We start from the raw sequence: 22,265 nt of genomic DNA on the forward strand, positions 1-22,265 counted from the left end.
ATAATTCTAGCTCTCAACAAGCTTATAAACTACTGAAAACAGATCTTTGAAGCATTTTATTTAAAATGAGGTAAAATGGAATAAGGAAAAGCAAGCCGAGGAAAGGTTGGTTAATTGCTTCCATTAGGGAAAAGCTTCTCAAAGAAGGTGTCTGTGAGAGAGGCTTATTCTTCTTTTCATTCTTTTAAGACCTTCTTCATTCCCTCCTCTTTTTCTTACTTCGTCTCTGTCTCCATCTTTCCATATACTTCTCTCTCTTTTTCTTATGTAAAACTTTTTAGCTTTAGTATTAGTTAATCTGGAGAAGGAAATGGCAACCCACTCCAGTATTCTTGCCTAAAGAATTCCATGGACAGGGGAGCCTGGTGGGCTGCTGTCCATGGGATCTCAGAGAGTCAGACACAACTGAAGCGACTTAACATGCATGCATGCATTGGAGAGGGAAAGGGCAACCCACTCTGGTATTCTTGCCTGGAGAATGCCGGGGACAGAGGATCCTGGTGGGCTGCTGTCTATGGGGTCACACAGAGCCAGACACGACTGAAGCAACTTTGTTGCAGCAGCAGCAGCAGCATTAGTTAATCATTCGCAATACCGAAATCAGATTGATTATATTCTTTCAAGCCAAAGATGGAGAAGCTGTATACAGTCAGTAAAAACAAGACCAGGAGCTGACTGTAGCTCAGATCATGAATTCCTTATTGCCAAATTCAGACTTAAATTGAAGAAAGTAGGGAAAACCAATAGACTCTTCATGTATGACCTAAATCAAATCCCTTATGATAATACAGTGAAAGTGAGAAATAGATTCAAGGGATTAGATCTGATAGACAGAGTACCTGAAGAACTATGGACAGAGGTTTGTGACATTGTACAGGAGGCAGGGATTGAGACCATCTCCAAGAAAAAGAAATGCAAAAAGGCAAAATGGTTTTCTGCGGAGGCCTTACAAATAGCTGTGAAAAGAAGAGAAGTGAAAGGCAAAGGAGAAAAGGAAAGATATGCCCATTTGAATACACAGTTCCAAAAAAGAGCAAGGAGAGATAAGAATGCCTTCCTCAGTGATCAATGAAAAGAAATAGAGGAAAACAATAGAACGGGAAAGACTAGAGATCTCTTCAAGAAAATTAGAGATTCCCAAAGGAACATTTCATGCAAAGATGGCCTCAATAAAGGACAGAAATCGTCCTTTAGAGTTAGATCGTATGGATCTAACAGAAGCAGAAGCTATTAGAAGCTATTAGCTATAAGAACAGGTGGCAAGAATACACAGAAGAACTATAGAAAATATATCTTCATGACCCAGATAATCACGATGGTGTGATCACTCACCTAGAGCCAGACGTCCTGGAAGGTGAAGTCAAGTGGGCCTTAGAAAGCATCACTACCAACAAAACTCGTGGAGGTGATGGAATTCCAGTTGGGCTGTTTCAAATCCTAAAAGATGATGCTGTGAAAGTGCTACACTCAACATGCCAGCAAATTTGGAAAACTCAGCAGTGGCCACAGGACTGGAAAAGGTCCATTTTCATTCCAATCCCAAAGAAAGGCAATCCCAAAGAAAGGCAATGCCAAAGAATGCTCAAACTACTGCACAATTGCACACTAGCAAAGTAATGCTCAAAATTCTCCAAGCCAGGCTTCAGCAGTACGTGAACCGTGAACGTCCAGATGTTCAAGCTGATTTTAGAAAAGACAGAGGAACCAGAAACCAAATTGCCAACATCTGTTGGATCATCAAAAAAGCAAGAGAGTTCCAAAAAAACATCTACTTCTGCTTTATTGACTGTGCCAAAGCCTTTGACTGTGTGGATCACAACAAACTGTGGAAAATTCTTCAAGAGATGGGAATACCAGATCACCTGACCTGCCTCCTGAGAAATCTGTATGCAGGTCAAAAAGCAACAGCTAGAACTGGAAATGGAACAACAGATGGGTTCCAAATTGGGGAGGGAGTATGTCAAGGCTGTATATCATCACCCTGCTTATTTAACTTATATGCAGAGTACATCATGAGAAATGCTGGACTGGATGAAGCACAAGCTTAAATCAAGATTTCTGGGAGAAATATCCGTAACCTCAGATATGCAGATGACACCACCCTTATGGCAGAAAGCAAAGATCTAAAGAGCCTCTTGATGAAAGTGAAAGAGGAGAGTGAAAAAGATGGCTTAAAACTCAACATTCAGAAAACTAAGAGCATCACGTCTGGTCCCATCACTTCATGGCAAATAGATGGGGAAGCAATGAAAACAGAGATACTTTATTTTTGGGGGGCTCCAAAATCACTGCGGACGGTGACTGCAGCCATGAAATTAAAAGATGCTTGCTCCTTGAAAGAAAAGTTATGACCAACCTAGACAGCATATTCAAAAGCAGAGACATTACTTTGCCAACAAAGGTCTGTCTAATCAAAGCTATGGTTTTTCCAGTAGCCATGTGTGCATCTGAGAGTTGGACTAAAAAGAAAGTTTAGTCCTGAAGAATTGATGCTTTTGAACTGTGGTGTTGGAGAAGACTCTTGAGAGTCCCTTGGAATGCAAGGAGATCCAGCCAGTCCATCCTAAAGGAAATCAGTCCTGGAAATTCATTGGGAGGTCTGATGCTAAAGGTGAAACTCCAATATTTTGGCCACCTGATGCGAAGAGCTGACTCATTTGAAATGACTCTGATGCTGGGAAAGATTGAAGGCGGGAGGAGAAGGGAACGACAGAGGATGAGATGGTTGGGTGGCATCACTGACTCAATGGGCACGAGTTTTAGTAAACTCTGGATGTTAGTGATGGACAGGAAGGCCTGGCATGCTGCTGCAGTCCATGGGGTCGCAAAGAGTCAGACACAACTGAGCAACTGAACTGAACTGACTGAATCATTCACAAAAGCTAACTTTTATGTTGCCTTTATCGTACCTTACTCTTACTGCTCTCAAATGTGATATTTCATTTATCTCCCCTCAAACCAGTAGAGTTCAGTACATTGAATACTGTTTTAAAGAAGATTTTAAGCACTGAAGGGTGGATTTTGATTTTCAAACTATGATAATTTATTAAACTGGTTAAAGTAGTGTTTGAAATGAAGGAGGCGCAAGTGGTGAAGGAAGTAGAGATGCAGTTAGATTAGCCTAATAGCAGTAATGGCTAGAGCGGGGTCACAGGCCCATGGAGATTTAGTCACCATTCTCTGTTCCTCTATGACTGTTTGAAATTTTCTCTAATAAAACATTTTAAAGCCTCATTGTCATGACATACTGCCATCTGTGATACAAAACGTTTAATATCTTTTAGAAATGATATTTGAAAGTCTTTTTTTGTTGGGAACTGATCTCTGAATAGAAGAGTGAAAGAAGAACATCTCAGGAAGTAACTTTTAAATATATAAGCAGACTCGTGCAGATATTCCTTTACATCTTGAATTTGACTTAATGACATAACAGCCCCTATTGTACGCTTAGTTCTGTAATACTTTCAGTTTGATAATGAATAAATTACCAAGATTATTTGAAATATCTGGCACAGTTTGAAGGAGGTCTGGAATAAGGCCCACCTTCCTCATCAGGACACAGCACCAGGTAGGTGTGTAACACTTATTTGTGGAACTGATTGCTGAAGCAATTCATATCCAAGTACCCACTCAGAACCAGACCTAGACTGCTAATTCTTAAAAAAAAAAAAAAAACAAAACAAAAACAGAACACTAGAGGGCAGCCTTCACATTGAGAACAAATGGAAAGGTATAGCTGGTGACTAGGAGTCAGACTGACACTTGTAAATAGCCTTCTAAATTGAAAGATTATGTTAAATTAACCTTTATATATTTTATTTAACCTCTACTATTGGTATAGCTTGAAAAAATTAAAATCATTTAGATATGCCTTATATAACTACATATATATTTATCTTTTCATAGAATATACAGTATGGATTATATTACATCAGAAATTTAATTTTTTTAGATGTTGATCTAATAAGATAGTCTTTGACAATCTTGGAAACCTAAATTAGGAGACAGAAAATTGAAATCCAAGCTTGAATTGGTTAACTAAACTCTCTGCAAACATACACCCCCAAAGTCCAGAGCAGTTTAAATGCGTTACAGGGACTCGCTTCTTTTCCTGTTTCACTGGAACCTATTTTCCTTCCCAAATAATGACTATGATGAATCGAAGGCCATGGGTTCCTCAGTTTCCAGATAACCAGCCTTTAATCAGTTGTTTTCCTTTCATCACTTTTTTTTTTCTTTCCTAACACCTTATTTGAATTTGTGTTTTATTCCCATGATGCATTTTCTTTTCTTTGTCCAGGTGACATCTGCCAGCATCCCAGAGCCCCAAAAGATATCACACTGATGAGTCCAACTGAGAATGCATTAGCGATTCCTAGGGGGATTAGAAACCACAGGAGGAAGGGAAGGAGGTGGGAGGAAGTTGAGTGTCATTATTGAAGGATGACTCAAGGGATCCCTGTGGTGATAAAATGTTCAGTGTCTTGACTGTGGTGGTGGGAACACAAGCCTACACAGGTAGTAAAATTGTATAGAACTAAACACACACATATACAGACACAAGTTCAAGTGAAACTGGAGAAATCTAAATATGATTGTTGGATTGTGTCTTTGTGAAGGTCCTGGTTCTACTGTTAAACTGTAGTTTTCCAAAATGTTAACGCGAGGAAAGATCAGCTAAAGTGTATACGGGATTGGTTTCTCTGTTTTATTTGTTGAAACGAAATATGGATCTTTAGTTATCTCAGAGTAAAATTTCAATTAATAAACAGTATAAAAAAAGGTTAAAGAATTCAAATTACGCAGCTGCTTAGCCATTCAAATTTAAGTATGTCTTCAGACTCCTAACCGATTTTTTTCTGCTTGCTCAGACTTAAATTTTCTAGAACAATATTTGTCAAGTGGTTGTTTCTTGATCCTAAGACTATGGCTGAAGCGTTGATCAAAATAATCTGAGACAAGTTCCCTAAGGCAAAAGGGGAAAAAAAGTAATTTCCGAAGTAGATTGGCTATTTGAACAATTGCCACGAAAATTACAGTATTGGAGAGAAAAATGGTAATGCTGGGAAAGCACAAGTCTTTCCTCACTTATCATGCTTTCAAAATATTTTGTCAGGCTGTGTCAATGAGACATGAAATAGGTCATTAACCAGCATGTTTGTTCAGTTCATGGGACAGCATTGGTAATAAAATTTTTATTTTTCCCACCCTACATATGCTAAACTCTTCTGTAATCCTTTGTCACCTCTTTTCTCACATTATTATCAGGCCCGTCACTGACAAGTGTCCTGGGCTTTAACTTCTCAGGAGGCCTGACTTCTAAATACCTAAAAGCAAAAAAAAAAAAAAAATAGTTTAGATGCCTCCAACCTCAGACTCACCACCCAGAATCACCTCTGACTCCAGATGACCAGTGGAAACATTTTCATCAATGGCTTCTAGCAAAGAATTATTTCCAGGAATCAGATGAACTTTGAGGTTGCACCTAAGTAAAGGGGAGATTAGATTAATGAATCATCGGAGGATAAGTTCTACTGTGGTAACAACCACTAAATCTTAAAGTGGCACGATATGAGCCCCCCACCACCTCTACTACACACTCACGAGTTTTTGTGAAAACTGGAGAAAATGGAGTGAAATCTGTAGTTTAGTTGATAGTATTATGTCAATGGCAGTTCCCTGGAGTAATACTGACCTGTAGCTAGATGTGCTACCTCCAAGGGGGAAGCTGGCTGAAGGGTTCAGGGATGCTCTGTACTATTTTTGCAACTTTGTGGGAGTCCAGAGTGATCTCAACACACGTCAGCATTTCTCTCTCACCTACCCCACTTGCCCATCTGCGAGGCAGCTGGGGGTTCTTCTTTGTGTTGTGGATTCAGGCTGACAGATCAGCTCTTTAAAGAGTTTGAGAGGGCCCGGGCCTGGCACATGAGTGCCTCTGCCCGAAAGTGACACCAGGACGGCCTCTCACCAGGTAGCCAGACCTAGTAGTCATGCGGGTAGGCAAAGGAGGAGGAAGGGAGAGTCCGTGAAGTCTTTGCACGTGCTCAGAACGTGGTAAGCTAGAAATATTTGGAAAATATCATAACTGATTCTCACACTGAAGCAAGCAGTGAGCTGCAAAACAAGCTGTGGTGTTCTAAATACAAATTCAGGGCTTGTCTACAAGAAATTTCAGGAGGACCTATGCACCTTAAAGAATAAACATCTTTCCCCCTAGGTGAATTCAGGCTCTACTACTCATTTAATGGTTGACTTTGGGCCCATTACATCTCCCCTAAGCATTAGTTCCTTCCTTGGAAAATGAGTTTGTTGAGAAGATTAAAGGAGATCACACATGATAAAATGTTCTGTGTGAAGTGTATGTGGAGGTGCATGAATAGCAAGTGCACAACACACATTAGTATTTCTAGTGCCACTACTCTTTCTGTTACTGTTGTTTGGTTGTTATTCATTTTATCCACTATCATTTCCCATTCAGTCTATCAAGGCTGTATGTTGAATGAGAAATAGAGGGGGTAGGCATGCTGAAAGTTAAAGGCATTACTTACTAATTAGTCAACTGAACCCTTATTCACTCCTGTTAGATCTTGATTCTTATCTTCTCACCCATCCAGTTCTGTCTCTTTGAAGCTTTATGAACCTAAGCGTATTGTTAATATTATAAGGGAGAGTACAGAATAGCAGTTTAAAAGGAATGACTCTGGAACCCAGCAACCTGAATCTGTATCAGCTTTCCTAGTTTACCGGGCTTCCTTGGTGGCTCAGATGGTAAAGATTCTGCCTGCAATGAGGGAGACCGGGTTCAGTTCCTCGACTGGGAAGGTAACCTGGAGAAGGGAATGGCTACCCACCCCCAGTAGTCTTGCCGGGAAAATTCCACAGAGGGGTCTAGCGGGCTACAGCCCATGGGGTTGCACAGAGTCAGACACTACTGAGTGACTGACACTTTCATAATTTACTAACTGTGTGACATTGGGCACCTTCCTTAACCTCTCTGTGCCTTAGTTTTCTCATCCGTAGAACTGGCTGTTGTAGGGATTGAGTTTGTATTATGTACAAAACAGCAGGGAAACTAGCAGTCACAGAAAACATAATGTGTCCTTCTTCTCTCGCTAACCAAGTAGACAAATATTAGGAAAACACGTAAACTTGTTCATATACAATCATATAATGTAGCTCATAGGAGGTTTCCCTGGTGGCTCAGCAGTAAAGAATCTGCCTGCAGTGTAGGAGATGAAGGAGACTCGAGTTCAATACCTGGGTCGGGAAGATTCCCTGAAAGAGAAATGGCAACCATTCCAGTATTCTTGCCTGGAGAATTCCATGGACAAAGGAGCCTGACGGGCTACAGTTCATGGGGTCACAAAGAGTTGGACATGACTGAGTGACTAACACACAGACACAAACACACACACACAGTGGAACTCATGACCACTCAAAAATTTTAAGAATTCCAGTTTAGGTGGAGAGAAAAGCAAAGAAGTATAACTGACTGTGTGAAATGAAGCTGCTTTCATATTTTTTTTTTTAATTTAAGGAAACCTGGGATTTTCTGTGGGTGCTGAATAGTCTCAGACTTCACACAGGTGTCTCCTGCTTTTGATGATGTGATTTTTTCATATGAGGCAGCAATGACCACCCTTATTCCAACAGAAAAGGGACCCCTCTTTTCCTGTCCTGTACAGAAGAGTAAGTCGTATTGGTAGCTGGTAATGCCCCAGCAACTTGCTCACTTTCTCATGGCTGCTGGCAGAGGGGCTAATCCCAGATCCTTTTATTAGGATGACTTTTAAACAACTACATCTCTTGTGCTCTTACTGCATTTCATCAAAGGCTAAAACAAAAACCTATCTAATCTGTCAGAAGGGCCAATCTAATCTGCCCTATTAACTGTGTTTATGGAAGAAAATGCTTTGTAACCTTATATATCATAAACTCAACACATGAAACCAATGTAAAATATTCCTGAAATTGCAAATATTGGCTCATGTCTTTTTCTCCTCGAGCAAATAAACTTGGGACACACAAAACACATCATCTGTTATCAAAGGAGAATAATAGAAAAAATAGGTCCAATTGGTTATCCCACCACATCCACTTATTCCATAATGCCCATCACAGAACCCAAGCTGCCTAGAAACATGTTTAATGTAGCATATTTTTAATATTGTTTCAAAATTATACTGGCCACTTTACATTTACATGTAGTTGAATATATCATGTAGCCTCAATCACATGTTCCCATAGCCCATACTGTTTCTTAACCTTTAATTTCTCTCAGGATAGCATCCAAGCATTTGAATTCCATGGGGAGCTTGTTAAAGATGCAGGTTCCCAGGCCCTGCCCCAGACCCTCTGAATCAGATTTCAGGGCCTGGAATTCAGGAAATCACATTTTAATCCAGCCTTCCAGATGACTTTTGAATTGCAACAGTGCTACCAAACCAGATCTTCAGTAATATAATCATAATTATGGTTTAAATGTGGTAAACTATATGACTTATAGCTCATAAGTCAAAGTATATAACCCCATAAAAGAATTCCAAATATTAGTAAAATATAATCTTTGTGACGACATGTGGATATTTGGAATAGTAACTGTTAGGATGATATATTTTAACTTATGGACTGTATAAGTATAATTGATTAATAGAAGAATAAATAGCTATAAATATATAGAGATATTTAACTTAAATTCTCTACAATGCAAATGGTAAATATATTTCAAAAGACAAAAATAATTAAGTTTTTCTGTGACCCTAGTGAATCCTGAAAAGAGTATGTATTTTTTATGAACAAGAGACTAAGGGGGGAAGTTAATCTTATTTATTTTTTCAATTTGTTTTGCTTTACTTAAGATATTTTCTCTAATGGTTAGTATAGCAGTTGTGAAAATATTAAAGTGCTAAAGAAAATGTTTCTTCACATTAAAATGCATATCAGTAAAATCAAAAAGAGAAGTATCACCCTTAATTTTGATTGAAATGATAGCTCAAGCCTGATGACAACGTCTTCCTAAGCTGTGCTTGCCAGAGCGTCTTCTGAGAACACTGGCCCCACGTGATGCGCCTCTAGGGACAGGTTCCATTTTTCCAAATATATTTGCAAATTGCTCCAGGCTTTCTCTCCTGGCCTCCACCCCAGTGCTTCAAAAAGTTCATTTTCATATTAAAAGACTGAGTAGTCCTGTGGGAAAGAAGCTTGGTTGACTTTGATCAGCAAGGCATTTTTCAACCTTATTTGTCTCCTAACCATCCCCCTCCTCTTACTTTAAATCATTTCTATTACTTCTGGAGCAGTTCCTCAGAACAGGCACACTTGGACTTACAATAAGCCATCTTGAAAGTATCTGTTTAGTCTATGGGGTTCCGTTGATTTCCTATATCTGCTGGATGAGTTGAGTTTACCCTCTACCTCCATCCAGGCCGTGGGTAATCAGTGGCAAACTTAGGACCACCCCCATTCCCACTGCCAGAAAGCAGGCTCAGAGCCCATACCCTCGTCACCAGCATAGCCCGGCGTAGCAGAACAAGAAGTCAGCTTGCTGCTTCCAGACTGACAGCTCTTCTCTCTTTAAGATCCCAACAAAGGTGATTTCCCAGTCTCCTTTCCTAAACAATGTTATCTTGCCCGTCTCGTAAATCATAAATTTCTGTCTAACGTGCTGTCTGTAATCTGTGGTCGCCTAGGGCAATACCTTCCAAGGCCCCATATTTGTAGTTCTAGAGTGGTTGAGTTGTGAAATATAACACATTGAGAGTCTTTCAACATTTCAGTGTAAAATAATATTTTTTTCTTAAATGATCTAACTGCTCTGTAGTCCAATAGCAAAACCTTTCTGTACCAACACCCCACTGGGTTTCCAGTTTTTCTCAGCACATCATATTCACCACTGTCCCTGGTGCCCAGAATAATAACGTAGTTCACAAGGACAAGTAGTGGGCGCTTGATAAATACTTGCTGGAAGAATGAATTAGGCAGAAACTCGATGATGACCACACATAAAGGCTCTTCAACACATAGTATCTCTGAGATTGATCCACCAAAATCACACCCATTCCCTTCCTCACCCTGTCACTCTAGGACCAGTAAACCTCTTGAAACTCATGGAACATAGTCCAAACCCCTGTTTTTTCTGGGAGGGATGGGGAATTGGGCAGGGGAAAGGTCAAGATCTTCTCCAAACATCCATAGGGTACTGTGTGTGGGCACCCCTCTAAGGTCTCTGTCCAAATGAATGAAAAGGGTTCTTGGTCCATCAGTCACTAAAGGAAAACCACCATACAGAATAAGGGATTTGTCAGAATAAATGGAACAGAGAAGAAACACAACCCAGAAATGATCACAGAGCCACCAAGAATTCCAGAGTCTATATGCAAGCAAGCCCTCCTTAAGCCTGGTCATGCCTGTGTCCACTGGGATTCACATATGGTGGAGGTTGTCAGAGAAACTCAGGAAGAAGTCCCTACATTTTCTTTGAAGACTCCTCTCAAAAAGGAAAGTGACACAATCAACTGAATCACAACCCTAGTCGCAAAGGGATGAATAGGATAGAGCATGTTGACTTTATTCAGGGATGACCTGGAGGAGCCCTCTGAGCGCATGTCCAGATCTTAGAGAGAAAGAGGCTGTGAGTAAATTCTGAAAGTGTATGTTCCCTAAATTTCAGGTCACATGAGTAGTTGTAAATGCTCGCTTGGGGCCCCTATAATGCTAACGGAGCAGCATGAATGAGAAACTTCTCTCCTTGCCCCAGCTTCTTGCACATCATCAGTACATGGACAGATGGAGAACCCAGTGTAGTCTCTGCAGAGAACTCTGTTTGTGGCGGAAGACAGTGAGAACCTGGTTCCCTGAGAAGCAAGCCAGACTCTCCATGGGTCCCAAAGGCAGAGAGTTCACCAGCTTTTCTGCTCAGGAGAGTGGAATCTTGTGCTTGAAGCCTCGAACTTTGAGGGTGAAAGTGTTCCCTCAGACTTGTGGGCAGGACTTTGGGGGAGGCTGGAGGTTCTCTGCGAACACAGGTGAGGGCCAGAGGGTGAGCCATTTGCTTTGCTAAATAGGAAGTTGGCTCTATGATGACAAGACCTCTATAGACAAGAAGTTTGGACTTTTAGGACCTCTCTCTCTGAGAAGCGTTAGGCATGTCCACACAGGTCGGACATGCACCTGACCTAGCATTTTATTTATTCTTAATTTTTTAACTGAGGGAACCAATTTTTGATGATATGTGTTTCACGTGTGCATCATTTTGTTTCTGTGACTATGTATACTACAGTGTGCTCCCTAGAAAAATTTAGTTTTCGCCCATCACCTTACACGCGGCCTTCTGTAAGCACTTCACTCTCTTCTCGCCCCTTCAGCTCTTGTAACCACTACTCTGTTCTCTGTAGCTATATGTTTGATTTTGTTGGCTCATTTACTCTGTGTTTATTTGGGGCAACTAGCATTTTACAGAAAATACTCTGAGAGAGGAACTAGGAACTCTGATAAAAATAAATTTAGGATTAAAATGGACTCTGCAAGTGATTTCATTCAAATATATTCTTTGACAGGCAACAAAAACATGCTAGGAGGGAAATATGGAAAGTCTCATAGGGGTTTCTTCCCAAACCATAGCACTAAGTATATTCCAGTGGATTCTGCCTTAGCCCTGGAATTTGAAGGTAGGATCTGGACTTTGAGGAGGACCCCCATGGATTATGGGATAGCCAATGCTGTCCCATATCCCAAGGCTATGGGATAGCCTTATTGCTCTAGAGATTTAAAAGCCATGTTGTGATCTCCAGAACAAGGCACCTGCTTCAAGAGCAGTGGGAAACACCTCCCCTCTAACCCCAAGACCAGAATTCTGCCTCAATAAGTGCTTGGAACTACAGTGCCAGCCAGTTAGCCCCAAGAAGCCCCTAGGTAGTCTGTGCCTCTGTAAGACTCTCTGCTGCCCGCCCTCAGAGCCCCATGGACACCTGGATTATGTTAGCACAAGAATATCCCTCTTTCCGTTTGCCTGTGAGCTGTTTCTCAGTAGTGAGTTGTAATAAGAATCAGACTTGGCAGCCATCTGAAATAATTTTTTTTTTTTAATGAAAGATGGGCATTAACCCAGTACACTGACAAGTTAAAGGCCCAACTCCTGCTTGATACTAGGGCAGCCTCTGAGAAGGCCCTTGATGGGGCTCTTCTGGTAAGAGTTCTCCAGCAGAGCCTGAGAGCGATGGTGGGTGAGGTCTTCTTAAGCGTGCTGCTAAGTCACTTCAGCCGTGTCCGACTCTGTGTGACCCCATAGACAGCAGCCTACCAGGCTCCACTGTCCCTGGGGTTCTCCAAGCAAGAACACTGGAGTGGGTTGCCATTTCTTTCTCCAATGCATGAAAGTGAAAAGTGAAAGTGAAGTTGCTCAGTCATGTCTGACTCTTCATGACCCCATGGACTGCAGCCTACCAGGCTCCTCTGTCCATGGGATTTTCCAGGCAAGAGCACTGGAATGGGTTGCCATTGCCTTCTCTTCTTAGGCATGACCTTCCTCAATTAATCATGACTTTGCTGTAAGCCTCTCTAGAAATACCAAATGATTAGAATTGAAAGAATAGATATTCTAAGGTTCAAAGGAGAATAATCACAGAGAAATGCTCAGTTGGGATCTAGGCTTCACAGAGGCACCTCCTTTTCTATCAGTTCTACCTGCCCAAGTCAGGTCCCCACTTATCACTAACATTCTTCCCTCAACCCTCACTCTTCAGAGAATGCTTGCTCTTTTGTTCATTGATATGTTCTAAATACAGTTACTGAGACCCAAGAAATGTACACAACATCAGGGATACAACCATGGCATGATACATCTCTGTCCTCATTGAACCTACAGCTGGTAGGAAGTCCCGATGATAACAGCATAGGGTGAGAAATGCTTTCCAGGTGGTGCTAGTGGTAAGGAATTCTCCTGCCAATGCAGGAGACATAAAAGACTCAGGTTCAATCCCTGGGTTGAGAAGATCCCCTGGAGGAGGAAATGGCAACCCACTCCAGTATCCCACTCTTGCCTGGAGAATCCCAAGGACAGAGGAGCCTGGCAGGCTATAGCCCAGAGGATTGTACGGCATTGGACATGACAAGAGTGACTTAGCATGCACACATAGATGGTAGAAGACACAGGAGTGACATGTAACTCTGTCTCAGAAGGTCAGGAAGAGCATCCTACAGGAAATGATGTTTTCACTAAGATCTTAGGACTCAACCAGTCACTTGTCAAATGTGAAGGGTCCACTACTATACAGGGAGATGGTGGACCTTCAGATGGAACAGCTTGTCTGCAAAAGCTCAGAGGTAATAGAAGACACACAGTTCATTCAGAAATCAGAAAGATTAAGATGATTTAGATTAAGGGAAAGAAGAGAGCATTAGAAATGGGAGACATGAGATTGGGGTACCAGTATTGGCAAAGAGATGGATTAACAGTGGCCTTGAACAAGTCACCTCTTTTTGGTCCTCATGTCTCCATCTGTAATATAAAGGGACTGGCTTAGAAGGCAATGGAAAGGAAATGATCAGAAAGCCCCTGCCCCTGTGACACTGGCACAAAGGTCCTCCAAGGACTCTTGCTGGAAGGGTCAGGACAGGCACCTTGGTCTCAGTCTTTGGAGCCACTTCAAGTTCCTGCAGTCACGTGGCAGGAGAAAACTGGGAGGCAGTGGAAACTTCCTTGAGACTTGGAGCCACTCGGGTTGCTACTGAGTCCTGTTATCGCAGAGAGACGTGTGTATAGTCCTCATTCCTTGATAGCCCGTCTCTGTAACATTTCTTTAAACCTGGGGAAGGGCAAATACTTAGGTGTGATTGCATGGCACTGTGAAAGAACTTTGTTTAATGAGTGGAAAACAAATACTGATTGAAACTTGTTAAAATTGTGGTGTATAGGATAAGAAGCAATGTTTACCAAGGTTATTAGACCTCTCCTACACTTAGTAGGTGCTTAGTGATGGTGTTGGCTTTATATATATTCATTGTTTATTAAATGGTTATATAATAGTATATGTATATAGTAGTCCTGATATTACGTGTTTGTTACATGGGACTTGTTACTGTTTGATTTCTCAAAAAATGTAGTCATGGAGTGGGTTCCCAACACATTGACTCAAACTCAGGGGTTGTTTTCCCCCATGTAAATGATTCTCTTCTGATTTGAACATTATCTGTGGCGGTTGTCAAACAAATGTGAGTCAAGATAAATCCAGATTATCACATCAAAACATGTTGTAATCAAGGTCATAGACTGAACACATGCTTTATCTTTCATCTGCTGAGGTCTTGGTGCTGCTTTGAACAACATTACGAATACTGCTTAAATACACAGCTTAAAGTGAAACAGAATGGCTACTGGAAGAAATTGGTCCATAAATGATGTATGTGATAATTGATTTCATTTCAGAAGAAGCTGCTGTCTGTGGTTAAACATAAGGTAGGTACCTCTTGCAGAACTGTAGCCCAGTCTTTTAAACTACACACAAAAACCGTTGAAAAATACATTGATAAGTGAGATTGTTGTAGTTTTCTGTTCAGTCACTAAGTCGTGTCCTACCGTTTGTGACCCCATGGACTGCAGCATGCCAGGCTCCTCTGTCCTCCGCTGTCTTGCATTAAATGAAACAAAGAAGTTAGATTTGGGAAGATTATAGTTTGGTTTCATGCAAACACATGTAAGCTGTTCAGCTGGTCTGACACCTGGAACAGACAGCACAACCATAGTCAGGCTGTGGATCATTTCACCTCCGCTCACCCAAACAAGAGATGTAACCTGAGAAAGATATTTGTGAGGTGGGGAGAATTCAGGTAAGAATTCCAAAGCAAGAGAGTTTGAAAGCAGCCAGTTTGACAGTTGTCTCACAAACTGAAAATTAGAGAAGGCCATGTGTGCTATCTGGAACAGGAACATAAGTGTAATGTCACCAACCCCTTCTTCAGTTTAGAGGTCACCAGTGTTCAGATCATGTCTTCTAACCCCCTACTCTGACTCCCCACTTTTTCTCTGATAACAGCTCCAGAAATCACCGCAAGGGAGAGCACTGACCTGGTGAATGAAGCCCCAGTAGAGGGTATCGGGCGGATTCTAGTCTGGGGCTACAGGGGCACATCACAAAGCTGACCCGTCATGGCCAAGCTCCCACTGTTCACATACCCAGCTGTTACCTGGTTTGGAAGCTCACCCTCCCACACTGGGTCAGGGTAGACATAGGCACCTACCACCTATCAGAACCCAAACCAACCTCTCAGACCACAGCTTACTCCCAGGGCTCTGGATGCTTCTCAAACAAAATGTTTTCTTATACCACTTGCCTTGACACTGGAGTGAGTGGCAAAACCTTCTAAGGAGACTCGTCTTTAATGCCTGCAAACCTTCTTAGAAAGGAGCATATCTACTTTTCAGGCCTTTGAGATAATTTCTTTTCTGATACTGACCAAGGTGATTCTTTACGATCATTTCTGCAAGAACAAGGGCATTGAATAATGTTCTGAACCTTTCCCAGGCATCTGCCACAACTCATTCTAGAAATCCTAAATCTAAAACTCGACTTTCCCATTTATGGTCCATATAAGGGTGGCACATTTCTGCCAAAAATAAGAGTAGGGTCTGGTGTAGAATTTCCATTTGATTCTTGAAGATGACTGGCCAAAGAAGAAGGAGAAAGGAAAACAGTTTATGAAGAACTCCTGTTAGCACCTGCTCCACTGTAATGCCTGCTCCTTAGCTGCCACACAGCTCTGTAAATGTGACTGCATACCACACATACACACTGTGCACCAAAATGTAATGTGCTACTTGCTGCTGTCATGTAACTGGCCATGTGTACTCTGGCATTTAAAGAAAACCAGCTTTTAAATGTTAGTATGGCATTTTTCTTCCAGCTTTTTGAATTTAATTTTTGCATCTGAGGTCTTAGGTCCTTATGCCACAGCCAATACAGTTCATTTTTCTGTAGAAAGTTACACTGATCTTGACAGTTCACTTCTACTGAGTTGGCCAAAGAGGAAGAAAAGTGAAAGCATGTCAGTGTGTGATGTCCTAGCTTTGGAAATGAGGATAATTTAAGGATCTGGTTAGAAATGATGGTTCTCCCTACCCTAAGGTTCGCTATTATTGCTATTATTACAGTCACTTTGGAGTTGATAACTTAACCAAATGAATAGGAAACTAAGAGATTCTATAGCCTAAGAAGGGGGTTAACCAAAGGAAAAAGGTCCTAACTTAACCTGTTGCAAGCGCCCTCCCCCAAATCTTCTAAGGACGAGCATTGTCTGTATAGAAGTATTTAGTGATAATGATAACTTCTGTTATCTTTGAATACATCTTTACTTTTGTTTTTCACAGCAACTCAGAGAAATGGGCTCATTTTTTACAAATGAGGAAGGTTTAGGGGTCATGCTTCAGGCCACTCAGATGACTGGCAAGATTGGTACTCATATACATACCTTTCAGTGTGGAGATTTAGAGCTTTTTCCTCATCTCGGTCACTCCTTTCTAAGAAGCAGAAAATGGGCTCATTAAATTGTTAGGCCTTTCAAGAGTTACCATGCTGGCAGACGAATAGCATCTTCAAAATCCAGCTGTCTCCTTCATTGCAAGAGAGTTCATAAAACAGGCCTTTTCTCCTCACTTATGCTGTCAGCTGTGAGACATAAAACTTCAGAATGCCTTAAAGGAGTAAATTGGAATTCTGATGCTGTGAGCCTTTTAAATACCCCATTGTCTCAGAGGAGAGGGACAATCCAGGCTTTGTACTGCAGCACATTTTTCCTCAATCCCCAATCCCTGGAAGGCCCCCTTTCCTCAGAAGGGCTGTTGTGTTTTTCCTGCCACAACATCACTGTGACATATCTCGCACTTAAGGCACAGCCTACTCAGCCCCATTCATGGATTCCTCTGGAAATTAATGTCCGCTCACCACCACCCCCTCAAAAAAAAAAGTTCTGGCTTTGTCAAAAGAGTTATTGGAAATGGAACTTGTGAAAAACCCTTACTATGCGATGTGAACCCAGACAATAATGTTTTGTAATAGTTCTGTTTGATGTGTACTGATGGGAATTAATCATTTTAGTTAACAGAATTGCTCTTTGTTATGTAAACTTGGTAAAGTCCGCCTCATCTGACCTCTTGCGCTGGGGAATCCACTGTTCAAAACTGTCATCTTTCTGTGGGCAGCAGGATTCTTTTGGCAACTTCTGGAACCAAATTACCCCCTGAATTTAACGTTCATACTGCCACTGAGTTGGATGCCAAACCAAGCGAAGACTAAAATACTGTGAAGTATGTATATCCCCATGTCCCATTCCCCAAAAATTGGTTAAGTGGAGTGAGCATTATTTTCCCATTTCTCCATTTCATTTGTTGGTGTCTCAGATAGCCAAACTCTATCATAAATGATCGCAACCCTAGAAATACACTATTTCTAGATTAGATACACTTCTGTTCACTATAGATATCCAGTGCTTGTGTATGTATAAATTGAATCCATTGGAGAAAATAGTTGGCCCTGGGTTGTATGCTTTTAGATTAGCTCTTTAAGAAGCAAATAAAGTAGGTTCCCCCCTTCATCACCACCTCCCAAACCCCTGAAAAAGGAATTCCCTTACCATGTGGTTTCCCAAGCATCTCTGCCATGGCTTGACCCAGCTCTTGCAGTCTCACCCAAGAGAGCTATATTCCATAAAATCACCATCACCACGAAGACAGCCAGACTTAACTTTATTAGAACCTATTCTTCAGTCTCTTTCTGCCCAGAAGAACTGGAATGACAGAACCAGGCTCAGAAACCTTCTAAGACTCATCCAAAGAAACGAGCTCATCTCCTAAGCTGCCAGCCTGCTAGAGTTGGTTGTGAAGGAGTCACTTCCAATGTTTCCCTCAAGTATGAACCAGTTTCCCTCAAGTAAGAAGCCAGTTGATAGCCCCAAATTGTTTAGCTCTGAATCTTCCAAGAGTGACAAAGGCAATAATAATACATCAGTGTAACATAAGAAGAAAGAAAGCAGGAAAGAAAGGCATTCAGAATAACAAAGATCTGAGGTCAAGCCCCACCTCCACAGCTTACATCCCATCTGTGTGATGTGGTACAGGTTTTCAAATGTCTCAGGATTTCCTGTCTTACATAGTTAAGAGTGGTGTGTGATAGAAATGAAATGCCTTAGTGTGTGTTAACATTGGACTTCAGTGCATGGCACATAGTAGGTATTTGAGAAATAACAGCTGCTGAAATTACCAGTTATAGGTACTACTACTAACTCCTTTTTATGAATCAAACAAAGTCCATGTAGTGAAAATTAGGAAATAGATCATTTTTCTTTTCAAATTCTAGATTTTTTTTTACCCTGCTCCAAGATTTTTTTTATTTGTTTTTTGTTTTTCTGTTTTAATGTTTCTGTAGTATAGTTGATTTACAGTATTAGTTTCAGGTATATCACAAAATGAATCAGTTATACAAATACACACACATATACATGTATATATTTATATAACTCTTTTTTTATAGATACTTTTCCCATATAGGGCATCCCAAGTCTTAAGATAAGTAAATCTATAAATCTACTTTGGAATGCCTGTTGCCATTCGTAAGAACACATGTGAAAATTAAATCATGTGCTTTTTACAAGAAAAGGATAACCTAGTGGAAAAGTACAAAAGCGAAGCATTCAGCCTCTAAGACTCCTTTCTTTGGGAGTGACAGAAAAAGCCCTTCACTGGTTTCACTCAGACTTTTATCTGCCATCTGAGTGGAACAAGATTAAAGTTCTGACCTGTACAGTTAGCACAATCAGTAATACCTTGAATGTAAAACATCGGGTGGGGGTATGACGATTGTCAGGCACACAGCTCTCTTGTAACCCTACCTGAGTCTTCAGCATTCCCCATCCTTATCAGAAGCTGATAGAAAATACAGCACACTTGTTCGCCAGCTGCAGGCTTATATACAGTGGCTCTTCCAAATAAAGGACATGGCAGGCGCAATCATTTGAAAACTTATCTGCCTTGATATCTGCAAGCCCATCAAATGTTCACTAGTAAACAGGTAATCTGAACTGGTGGATTCCTGCAGACGGAGCGACTGAGGCGCCCTTGCCAGGGAGGGAGGGAGGAGTTGGCCTGATTCAGAGTGTGGATGCTGGGCCTCCCGGCTGCTCAACAGCCTCTCATGAAAGAACACAGGCGCTTTGGCACTGGTCATCGACAACCTGGACCTGTGGACTGGGGGCCCTGCCATGTCTGCCAGCCAAGACACTGGAGACCAGGTTGAAGCAGCAAGGCCACAGAAGAGATCCCTGCTCCTCCTCGTGTGGAGGAAACTCTGAGCATGGGTGATGGAGAGTTCTTTCTACCTCCTGTTGACCATAACAGTGTGTATGCAGATGTATTTGAAACATATATTTGGGAAACGAAATTTCAAAACTGAGTTGATTTTTGTTGGTTGTTTATAACATGTATCAGTTCATTTTTTAAATACAGAGAAATAGAAAACAAATGGTCTATAATCTTACTACCCAAGGATTCCTCTTGACATCATTCCTGAAACTTTTACTCCAGCTGAACACACATGCAGCAAAGTATACAAAATATAAATAGACAGCTTGGTGAATCTTCACAGGCTGAACACATGTTCATTACTGGCACCAGCTCCCCAGCTCAAGAGAAAACATCTTCAGCCTCCCCACATTTCCTTTTCCGCTTTTAGGGCACCGTCTGCCTCCAAGGACAAACCTGATCTGGACTTCTCATGGCATAGATTAGCTTTGCCATGCCATCTTTTTTTTTCTTGATTTTAAAACAAATAATTAGGTCTATCTGATCAGAAAAAGTTTTAAGCACAGAAACATAAACCAGAAAGCAATATCCTTTCTCCTTACCCTGTATTTCCCAAACGTCCATTAATAGATTTTCGGTTTAGTGGTTTGTTTTGTTTTTGATTTATTTCAGGAAAATGTTTGTGCCCTTTGCCAGAATTATTTCTCCTCCTCCTTCCTCTCCCCCCTCCTTCCTCCCCTTCTCCTCTTCCTCTTTGAATTTACACTCAACAGATGATACATACATACTGTCCTCTTTCTTGTTCACCTTTTCTGTACCATTTTCCCCCAGAAAGGATGTTTGTACACACTTTACAGTGCTGTGTTTAAAGTACTTAGGTGGGAGGGGAGTTGGGGAGGAGGGTGAGAAAGGCCATTTTATAGTTCATAACCAAATAATTTCTGTTCTTAATAAGAGGGAAGGGGGAAGAGTACTTTTTCTTTTCTTTGAAAAGGTAGATCAAATGTCCAGTGGTCATTCCAGACTCTTTTCCAGATTTCTGGCTCCTTCTGTATCAGAGCTCAGGAAGGAAAGCTCCCAGTTTGTGAGAAGAGCCTGCTCTGGTCATGCCCTAGGAAACTCAGCCCCCATTAGAGATGACTGTGGAACAGCTTGTAGCAAAGCCCTTTCTCGAACTACAGTGTTGGTTTCATATTGCATTATTATTTCACTTTTTTTTTTGTTTTTGCATCCAGTTGAAAAACAAAAGCTTTTTTTCCCCCAAAAAACCAAATACCTAGAGCTCACCTACCATTCCTTCAGTGAGCTGGGTTCACTTTGTTTTTCTTTAGCAGGGGAAATTGCCATCCAGGTAAAGATTTTCCAGTAGTGCAGTTAAGCCTGCAACTTTATTTTTATTAAAATATATTTTTCCAATAGGTGGCACTAATGTGTTTAGCTGGAGTTAATACATCCCTACCGGAGGGAACTGTACAGGTCAAATGAGCTGCTCTTACCACTTCTCAACAAATTTCTCTTACACTCTTAGAGGTTGTCTTAACTTAGCACCTCAAACCGGATAAAGATACCCAGACAGGCATCTCAGAAACTGATGCTCAGCTCTTGAAAAACAGAAAGAGAGAATAGATTGCCCATGAAGAGTATTCCTTTTGTCCTTGAATTCATTTGAGGGAATATTAATACCTGGAATTCAAAATCTCAGAGTGAAAATTTTCTTTTATATATAACTAAGCACCGAGGAAGCAGCAAAAGTCTAAGGAGCCTGCTTATGAGTTACCTAATTGAAATGCAGGCTTGACATGAATATCCAGAGGAAGCCATGTGCTTTGCTTCTGTTTTAGGTTTTCCAGTCTTAAGATGGAGGCCTTAGTGTTTTTTCCCAAGGAATCACTGAATTTGAGGATTTGTACAACCTCAAGAGAAGAGTTTGTTCTCCATAATATAAAGGTCAGTTTATATTATGCCCTCAAGGGGACTTTTATTTTTCGCCACTTTTCAGCAATATTCTAAATGGAAAATTAGACTACTCTTTATGTATCACAGAATCTGAGAAAATTCAAGATGAGACCCTCTGTGGGCACTTGAATCTCAGTTCCTTCTTTTTTCTATTTGTATCATCACAGAAGAGTCATCTAAGCCGTTTGCTTATTAATCCATTGTAAAATGGAATTGAATGTAATAACTTCTACTCCTTTATTCCTTAAGGATAAGCCAAAGGCCAGATAGTTGTAAAGTACCAGGCCTGAGTTGCTGATGCAGTTTTATTTTTCATTCTTTTTTTTTTAATATTTAAGCTATTTTACAACTAAACGTGAAATACTTCATTTTAATAAGCACCACTGTGTTTGGAGGGAAAGGAAACATGTAAATTCAAGATAATGTTATAGAACCTTAACTTGCCATAAGAGTGATACCTAATAATTACAGTAAAAAATTGGAAAATTAGGAAAGGTGGAAATGGAGGGGGTAGCTTACCAGCTCTAGGGGAGATACCCACAGTTGCCACAAGCCTTAACACTTTTGAAGATTGTGATTAGCATTTTTCACTAAGGTACCTGCTGCAGTGTTGCAAATCATAAAATAGGTCTGCTTCAGGTTGCAGAAACCAAGTAAAAAGATCAGCACCAGTAAGTTCACTTAAATTGTTGAGAATGTTGCATCTATCAGAAGATTCAACTAGATAAACTTATAAGGTCGTTTCCAAAATTGATTCTGTATTGTTAATACATTCATTCAACAACTACTTATGAGTACTTACTTTATGAGAGACACTGTGTTGGGTATTAGGATATACAGTGATGAGCAAAAGAAGCAGGAAGACAGGCATTAGACAATCATTCAGTTCAGTTCAGTTGCTCAGTCGTGTCCGACTCTTTGCAACCCCATGAACCGCAGCACGCCAGGCCTCCCTGTCCGTCACCAACTCTCGGAGTCCTCCCAAACCCATGTCCATCGAGTCAGTGATGCCATCCAACCA

The 22,265-nt window shown here is 41.0% G+C and overlaps 1 long non-coding RNA gene across 1 annotated transcript; it reads right to left on the reverse strand.

The window, feature by feature from the left end:
• Positions 1 to 12,073: 12,073 nt before the first annotated feature.
• LOC138424319 (uncharacterized) lies at positions 12,074 to 18,940 on the reverse strand. The gene is made up of 6 exons (XR_011250750.1): positions 18,880 to 18,940; positions 16,465 to 16,513; positions 14,576 to 14,627; positions 13,621 to 13,805; positions 13,082 to 13,498; positions 12,074 to 12,440 (listed from the first exon to the last, which is right to left on the reverse strand). It is a non-coding gene; the product is annotated as an uncharacterized lncRNA (long non-coding RNA).
• Positions 18,941 to 22,265: the final 3,325 nt, after the last annotated feature.

Source organism: Ovis canadensis, chromosome 19, assembly GCF_042477335.2.
Source record: "Ovis canadensis isolate MfBH-ARS-UI-01 breed Bighorn chromosome 19, ARS-UI_OviCan_v2, whole genome shotgun sequence".
NCBI lineage: Eukaryota > Metazoa > Chordata > Mammalia > Artiodactyla > Bovidae > Ovis > Ovis canadensis.